Source organism: Ascaphus truei, chromosome 1 (assembly GCF_040206685.1).
Source record: "Ascaphus truei isolate aAscTru1 chromosome 1, aAscTru1.hap1, whole genome shotgun sequence".
NCBI lineage: Eukaryota > Metazoa > Chordata > Amphibia > Anura > Ascaphidae > Ascaphus > Ascaphus truei.
The window spans coordinates 336,589,394-336,598,736 of NC_134483.1; positions in this window are offsets into that span (position 1 = coordinate 336,589,394).

Consider the following 9,343-nt stretch of genomic DNA (forward strand, 5'->3'; position numbering starts at 1 on the left):
TCTCTCCCAGACACTCTCTCTCTCTCCCAGACACTCTCTCTCTCTCTCAGACACACACTCTCTCAGACACACACTCTCTCTCTCCCAGACACTCTCTCTCCCAGACACTCTCTCTCTCTCCCAGACACACTCTCTCTCTCTTCTATCTCTCTCTCTCTCTCTCTCACTCTCCCAGACACTCTCCCAGACAAACTCTCTCTCTCCCAGACTCTCCCTCTCTTCCAGACACTCTCTCTTCTCCCAGACTCTCTCTCTCTCTCCCAGACACACTCTCTCTCTCTCTCTCTCACACAGACACTCTCTCTCTCCCAGACACTCTCTCTCTCTCCCAGACACTCTCTCTCTCTCTCTCTCTCTCTCTCTCTCTCCCAGACACACTCTATCACTCTCCAGACACTCTCTCTCCCAGACACTCTCTCTCCCAGACACTCTCTCTCTCTCTCTCTCCCAGACACACACACCTCTCTCTCCAGACACTCTCTCTCTCCCAGACACTCTCTCTCTCTCTCTCTCTCCCAGACACACTCTCTCTCTCCCAGACACTCTCTCTCTCTCCCAGACACTCTCTCTCTCCCAGACACTATCTCTCTCTCTCTCTCTCTCTCTCTCTCCAGACACTCTATCTCTCTCTCTCTCTCTCTCTCCCAGACATATTCTCTCTCTCTCCCAGACTCTCTCTCTCTCTCTCCCAGACATTCTCTCTCTCTCTCAGACACTCTCTCTCTCTCTCTCGCTCTCTCTCTCTCTCTCTCTCTCTCTCTCTCTCTCCCAGACACACATTCTCTCTCTCCAGACACTCTCTCTCTCCCAGACACTCTCTCTCTCTCCCAGACACTCTCTCTCTCTCTCAGACACACACTCTCTCAGACACACACTCTCTCTCTCCCAGACACTCTCTCTCCCAGACACTCTCTCTCTCTCCCAGACACACTCTCTCTCTCTCTCTCTCTCTCTCTCTCTCTCTCTCTCTCTCCCAGACACTCTCCAGACAAACTCTCTCTCTCCCAGACTCTCCCTCTCTCTCCAGACACTCTCTCTCTCTCCCAGACTCTCTCTCTCTCTCTCTCCCAGACACACTCTCTCTCTCTCTCTCTCTCTCTCACAGACACTCTCTCTCTCCCAGACACTCTCTCTCTCTCCCAGACACTCTCTCTCTCTCTCTCTCTCTCTCTCCCAGACACACTCTATCACTCTCCCAGACACTCTCTCTCCCAGACACTCTCTCTCCCAGACCACTCTCTCTCTCTCTCTCCCAGACACACACAGTCTCTCTCTCTCCCAGACACTCTCTCTCTCTCCCAGACACTCTCTCTCTCTCTCCCCAGACACACTCTCTCTCTCCAGACACACTCTCTCTCTCCGAGACACTTTCTCTCTCCCAGACACTATCTCTCTCTCTCTCTCTCTCTCTCTCCCAGACACTCTATATCTCTCTCTCTCTCTCACCCAGACACACTCTCTCTCTCTCTCCAGACTCTCTCTCTCTCTCTCCCAGACATTCTCTCTCTCTCTCTCAGAAACTCTCTCTCTCTCTCTCTCTCTCCCAGACACACACCTCTCTCTCTCCCAGACACTCTCTCTCTCCCAGACACACTCTCTCTCCCAGACACTCTCTCTCTCTCTCAGACACACACTCTCTCAGACACACCCTCTCTCTTTCCCAGACACTCTCTCTCCCAGACACTCTCTCTCCCAGACACACTCTCTCTCTCTTTCTCTTCTCTCTCTCTCTCTCCCAGACACTCTCCCAGACAAACTCTCTCTCTCTCCCAGACTCTCCCTCTCTTCCAGACACTCTCTCTCTCTCCCAGACTCTCTCTCTCTACCAGACACTCTCTCTCTCTCTCACAGACACTCTCTCTCTCCCAGACACTCTCTCTCTCCCAGACACTCTCTCTCTCTCTCCAGACACTCTCTCTCTCTCCAGACACTCTCTCTCTCTCTCCAAGACACTCTCTCTCTCTCCAAGACACTCTCTCTCTCTCCCAGACACTCTCTATCTCTCTCCAGACACTCTCTCTCTCCAGACACACTCTCTCTCTCTCCCAGACACTCTCTCTCTCTCCCAGACACTCTCTCTCTCTCCCAGACACTCTCTCTCTCCCAGACACCACTCTCTCACTATCCCAGACACTCTCTCTCTCTCTCTCTCTCTCCCAGATACTCTCTCTCTCCCAGACACTCTCTCTCTCTCTCTCCCAGACACACACTCTTTCTCTCTCTCTCTCTTCCCAGACACTCTCTCTCTCTCCAGACACTCTCTCCCAGACACGTTCTCTCTCTCCCAGACACTCTCTCTCTCTCTCTCTCCCAGACACTCTCTCAATCTCCAGACACTCTCTCTCTATCCAAGACACTCTCTCTCTCCCTCCCAGACACACACTCTCTCTCTCCCAGACACACTCTCTCTCTCCCAGACACTCTCTCTCTCCCAGAAACTCTCTCTCTCTCCCAGACACTCTCTCTCTCCCAGACACTCTCTCTCTCCCAGACACTCTCTCTCTCTCTCCCAGACACTCTCTCTCTCTCTCTCCCAGACACTCTCTCTCTCCAAGACACTCTCTCTCCCAGACACTCTCTCTCTCTCCCAAACACACTCTCTCTCTCCCAGACACTCTCTCTCTTTCTCTCTCCCAGACACACTCTCTCTCTCTCCCAGACTCTCTCTCCCAGACACTCTCTCTCTCTCTCAGACACTCTCTCTCTCTCTCTCTCCCAGACACACACTCTCTCTTTCCCAGACACTCTCTCTCTCCCAGACACTCTCTCTCTCTCCCAGACACTCTCTCTCTCTCAGACACACACTCTCTCAGACACACACTCTCTCTCTCCCAGACACTCTCTCTCCCAGACACTCTCTCTCCCAGATACACTCTCTCTCTCTTCTCTCTCTCTCTCTCTCCCAGACACTCTCCCAGACAAACTCTCTCTCTCCCAGACTCTCCCTCTCTTCCAGACACTCTCTCTCTCTCCCAGACTCTCTCTCTCTCTCCCAGACACACTCTCTCTCTCTCACACACAGACACTCTCTCTCTCCAGACACTCTCTCTCTTCCAGACACTCTCTCTCTCTCTCCCAGACACTCTCTCTCTCCAGACACCTCTCTCTCTCTCTCCCAGACACTCTCTCTCTCTCCCAGACACTCTCTCTCTCCAGACCTCTCTATCTCTCTCCAGACACTCTCTCTCTCCCAGACACACTCTCTCTCTCCCAGACACTCTCTCTCTCTCCCAGACACTCTCTCTCTCTCCCAGACACTCTCTCTCTCCAGGCACACTCCCTCACTCTCCAGACACACTCTCTCTCTCTCTCTCCCAGACACTCTCTCTCTCCCAGACACTCTCTCTCTCTCCCAGACACACACTCTCTCTCTCTCTCTCTCTCCCAGACACTCTCTCTCTCTCCCAGGACACTCTCTCCCAGCACGTCCTCTCTCCCAGACACTCTCTCTCTCTCTCTCCCAGACACTCTCTCTCTCTTCCCAGACACTCTCTCAATCTCCCAGACACTCTCTCTCTCTCTCTCCAAGACACTCTCTCTCTCCCTCCCAGACACACACTCTCTCTCTCTCCCAGACACACTCTCTCTCTCCCAGACACTCTCTCTCTCCAGACACTCTCTCTCTCCCAGACACTCTCTCTCTCTCCCAGACACTCTCTCTCTCTCCCAGACACTCTCTCTCTCTCTCCCAGACACTCTCTCTCTCTCTCTCTCCCAGACACTCTCTCTCCCAGACACTCTCTCTCTCCCAGACATACTCTCTCGCTCTCCTAGACACTCTCTCTCTCTCCCAGACACATTCTCTCTCTCTCTCCCAGACACTCTCTATCTCCCAGACACACTCTCTCTCTCTCCCAGACACTCTCTCTCTCCCAGACACTCTCTCTCTCTCTCTCAGACACTGTCTCTCTCTCTCTCTCTCTCTCCCAGACACACTCTCTCTCTCTCCCAGACACTCTCTCTCTCTCTCCAGACACTCTCTCTCTCTCCCAGACACACACTCTCTCTCTCCCAGACACACTCTCTCGCTCTCCAGACACTCTCTCTCTCTCCCAGACACTCTCTCTCTCTCCCAGACACTCTCTCTCTCTCTCTCTCTCCCAGACAATCTCTCTCTCCCAGACACTATCTCTCTCTCTCTCTCTCTCTCTCTCTCTCTCTCTCTCTCTCTCTATCTCTCTCTCTCTCTCTCTCTCTCTCTCTCTCCTAGACACTCTCTCCCAGACACTCCTCTCTCCCAGACACTCTCTCAGACACACTCTCTCCCAGACACTCTCTCTCTCTCCCAGACACACACTCTCTCTCTCCCAGACACTCTCTCTCTCTCCCAGACACACTCTCTCTCTCCCAGACACTCTCTCTCTCTCTCCCAGACACTCTCTCTCTCTCCCAGACACACACTCTCTCTCTCCCAGACACACTCTCTCGCTCCCCAGACACTCTCTCTCTCTCCAGACACTCTCTCTCTCTCCCAGACACTCTCTCTCTCTCTCCCAGACACTCTCTTCTCTCTTCTCTCTCCCAGACAATCTCTCTCTCCCAGACACTATCTCTCTCTTCTCTCTCTCTCTCTCTCTCTCTCTCCTCCCAGACACTCTCTCTCCAGACACTCTCTCTCCAGGACACTCTCTCTCTCTCTCCCAGACACACACTCTCTCTCTCCCAGACACTCTCTCTCTCCCAGACACTCTCTCTCTCTCCCAGACACTCTCTCTTTCTCTCTCTCTCTCTCTCTCTCCCAGACACACTCTCTCTCTCCTCCAGACACTCTCTCTCTCTCCCAGACACTCTCTCTCTCCCAGACACTCTCTCTCTCCAGACACTCTCTCTCTCTCTCCCAGACACACTCTCTCTCTCTCCCAGACACACTCTCTCTCTCCCAGACTCTCTCTCTCTCCCAGACACTCACTCACTCTCTCTCATAGACACTCTCTCTCTCTCTCTCTCTCTCTCTCTCTCTCTCTCTCTCTCTCTCTCCCAGACGCTGTCTCTCTCTCTCTCTCTCTCTCTCTCTCCCAGACACTCTCTCTCCTTCTCTCCAGACACACACTCTCTCTCTCTCTCCCAGACACTCTATCTCCCAGACACTCTCTCTCTCCCAGACACACTCTCTCTCTCCCCAGACACTCTCTCTCTCCTCTCCCAGACACTCTCTCTCTCCCAGGCACTATCTCTCTCTCTCCCAGACACTATCTCTCTCTCTCCCAGACACTCTCTCTCTCTCCCAGACACTCTCTCTCTCTCTCTCTCCCAGACACTCTCTCTCTCTCTCTCCCCAGACACACTCTCTCTCTCCCAGACACTCTCTCTCTCTCTCCCAGACACTCTCTCTCTCTCTCTCCCAGACACACTCTATCACTCTCCCAGACACTCTCTCTCCCAGACACTCTCTCTCCCAGACACACTCTCTCTCTCTCCCAGACACACACACACTCTCTCTCTCTCCAGACACTCTCTCTCTCCCAGACACTCTCTCTCTCTCTCTCTCTCTCTCTCTCCCAGACACACTCTCTCTCTCCCAGACACTCTCTCTCTCTCTCCCAGACACTCTCTCTCTCCCAGACACTATCTCTCTCTCTCTCTCTCTCTCTCTCCCAGACACTCTATCTCTCTCTCTCTCTCTCTCTCCCAGACATACTCTCTCTCTCTCCCAGACATACTCTCTCTCTCTCCCAGACATTCTCTCTCTCCTCTCTCAGACACTCTCTCTCTCTCTCTCTCTCTCTCTCTCCCAGACACACATTCTCTCCCAGACACTCTCTCTCTCTCCCAGACACTCTCTCTCTCTCTCAGACACACACTCTCTCAGACACACACTCTCTCTCTCCCAGACACTCTCTCTCCCCAGACACTCTCTCTCTCCCAGACACACTCTCTCTCTCTCTCTTTCTCTCTCTCTCTCTCTCTCTCTCTCTCTCTCTCTCTCTCTCTCTCTCTCTCTCTCTCCCAGACACTCTCCCAGACAAACTCTCTCTCTCCCAGACTCTCCCTCTCTTCCAGGACACTCTCTCTCTCCCAGACTCTCTCTCTCTCTCCCAGACACACTCTCTCTCTCTCTCTCTCTCTCTCTCTCTCTCACACAGACACTCTCTCTCTCCCAGACACACTCTATCCCTCTCCCAGGCACTCTCTCTCCCAGACACTCTCTCTCCCAGACACTCTCTCTCCCAGACACTTTCTCTCTCTCTCTCCAGACACACACACTCTCTCTCTCTCTCAGACACTCTCTCTCTCCCAGACACTCTCTCTCTCTCTCTCTCTCTCTCCCAGACACACTCTCTCTCTCCAGACACTCTCTCTCTCTCCCAGACACTCTCTCTCTCCCAGACTCTATCTCTCTCTCTCTCTCTCTCTCCCAGACACTCTCTCTCCCAGACACACTCTCTCTCTCTTTCTCTCTCTCTCCCAGACACTCTCCCCAGACAAACTCTCTCTCTCTCCCAGACTCTCCCTCTCTTCCAGACACTCTCTCTCTCTCCCAGACTCTCTCTCTCTACCAGACACACTCTCTCTCTCTCTCACAGACACTCTCTCTCTCCCAGACACTCTCTCTCTCTCCCAGACACTCTCTCTCTCTCTCCCAGACACTCTCTCTCTCTCCAGACACTCTCTCTCTCTCAAGACACTCTCTCTCTCTCCAAGACACTCTCTCTCTCTCCCAGACACTCTCTATCTCTCTCCCAGACACTCTCTCTCTCCCAGACACACTCTCTCTCTCTCCCAGACACTCTCTCTCTCTCCCAGACACTCTCTCTCTCTCACCAGACACTCTCTCTCTCCAGACACACTCTCTCACTATCCCAGACACTCTCTCTCTCTCTCTCTCTCTCTCTCTCCCAGATACTCTCTCTCTCCCAGACGCTCTCTCTCTCTCTCCCAGACACACACTCTTTCTCTCTCTCTCTCTCCCAGACACTCTCTCTCTCCCAGACACTCTCTCCCAGACACGTTCTCTCTCTCCCAGACACTTTCTCTCTCTCTCTCTCCCAGACACACACCTCTCTCTCTCTCTCAGACACTCTCTCTCTCCCAGACACTCTCTCTCTCTCTCCCAGACACACTCTCTCTCTCCCAGACACTCTCTCTCTCTCCAGACACTCTCTCTCTCCCCAGACTCTATCTCTCTCTCTCTCTCTCTCTCCCAGACACTCTCTCTCCCAGACACACTCTCTCTCTCTTTCTCTCTCTCCTCCCAGACACTCTCCCAGACAAACTCTCTCTCTCTCCCAGACTCTCCCTCTCTTCCAGACACTCTCTCTCTCTCCCAGACTCTCTCTCTCTACCAGACACACTCTCTCTCTCTCTCACAGACACTCTCTCTCTCCCAGACACTCTCTCTCTCTCCCAGACACTCTCTCTCTCTCTCCAGACACTCTCTCTCTCCAGACACTCTCTCTCTCTCCAAGACACTCTCTCTCTCTCCAAGACACTCTCTCTCTCTCCCAGACACTCTCTATCTCTCTCCCAGACACTCTCTCTCTCCCAGACACACTCTCTCTCTCTCCCAGACACTCTCTCTCTCTCCCAGACACTCTCTCTCTCTCCCAGACACTCTCTCTCTCCCAGACACCACTCTCTCACTATCCCAGACACTCTCTCTCTCTCTCTCTCTCTCTCTCTCCCAGATACTCTCTCTCTCCCAGACGCTCTCTCTCTCTCTCTCCCAGACACACACTCTTTCTCTCTCTCTCTCCTCCCCCCAGACCACTCTCTCTCTCTCCCAGACACTCTCTCCCAGACACGTTCTCTCTCTCCCAGACACTCTCTCTCTCTCTCTCTCTCCCAGACACTCTCTCAATCTCCCAGACACTCTCTCTCTATCCAAGACACTCTCTCTCTCCCTCCCAGACACACACTCTCTCTCTCCCAGACACACTCTCACTCTCCCAGACACTCTCTCTCTCCCAGAAACTCTCTCTCTCTCCCAGACACTCTCTCTCTCCAGACACTCTCTCTCTCCCAGACACTCTCTCTCTCTCTCCCAGACACTCTCTCTCTCTCTCTCCAGACACTCTCACTCTCCAAGACACTCTCTCTCCCAGACACTCTCTCTCTCTCCCAAACACACTCTCTCTCTCCAGACACTCTCTCTCTTTCTCTCTCCCAGACACACTCTCTCTCTCTCCCAGACTCTCTCTCCCAGACACTCTCTCTCTCTCTCAGACACTCTCTCTCTCTCTCTCCCAGACACACACTCTCTCTTTCCAGACACTCTCTCTCTCCCAGACACTCTCTCTCTCTCCCAGACACTCTCTCTCTCTCAGACACACACTCTCTCAGACACACACTCTCTCTCTCCCCAGACACTCTCTCTCCCAGACACTCTCTCTCCCAGATACACTCTCTCTCTCCCAGACACTCTCCCAGACAAACTCTCTCTCTCCCAGACTCTCCCTCTCTTCCAGACACTCTCTCTCTCTCCCAGACTCTCTCTCTCCCAGACACTCTCTCTTTCTCTCTCTCTCTCCCAGACACTCTCTCTTCTCTCTCTCTCTCTCTCTCTCCCAGACACACTCTCTCTCTCCTCCAGACACTCTCTCTCTCTCCCAGACACTCTCTCTCTCCCAGACACTCTCTCTCTCCCAGACACTCTCTCTCTCTCTCCCAGACACACTCTCTCTCTCTCCAGACACACTCTCTCTCTCCCAGACACTCTCTCTCTCCCAGACACTCTCTCTCTCTCTCTCATAGACACTCTCTCTCTCTCTCTCTCTCTCTCTCTCTCTCTCTCTCCCAGACGCTGTCTCTCTCTCTCTCTCTCTCTCTCTCTCTCTCTCTCTCTCTCCCAGACACTCTCTCTCTCCTTCTCTCCCAGACACACACTCTCTCTCTCTCTCCCAGACACTCTATCTCCCAGACACTCTCTCTCTCCCAGACACACTCTCTCTCTCCCAGACACACTCTCTCTCTCTCCCAGACCTCTCTCTCTCCCAGGCACTATCTCTCTCTCTCCCAGACACTATCTCTCTCTCTCCCAGACACTCTCTCTCTCCCAGACACTCTCTCTCTCTCTCTCTCCCAGACACTCTCTCTCTCTCTCTCCCAGACACACTCTCTCTCTCCCAGACACTCTCTCTCTCTCCCAGACACTCTCTCTCTCTCTCTCCCAGACACACTCTATCACTCTCCCAGACACTCTCTCTCCCAGACACTCTCTCTCCCAGACACACTCTCTCTCTCTCCCAGACACACACACTCTCTCTCTCCCAGACACTCTCTCTCTCCCAGACACTCTCTCTCTCTCATCTCTCTCTCTCTCTCTCCCAGACACACTCTCTCTCTCCAGACACTCTCTCTCTCTCTCCCAGACCACTCTCTCTCTCCCAGACACTATCTCTCTCTC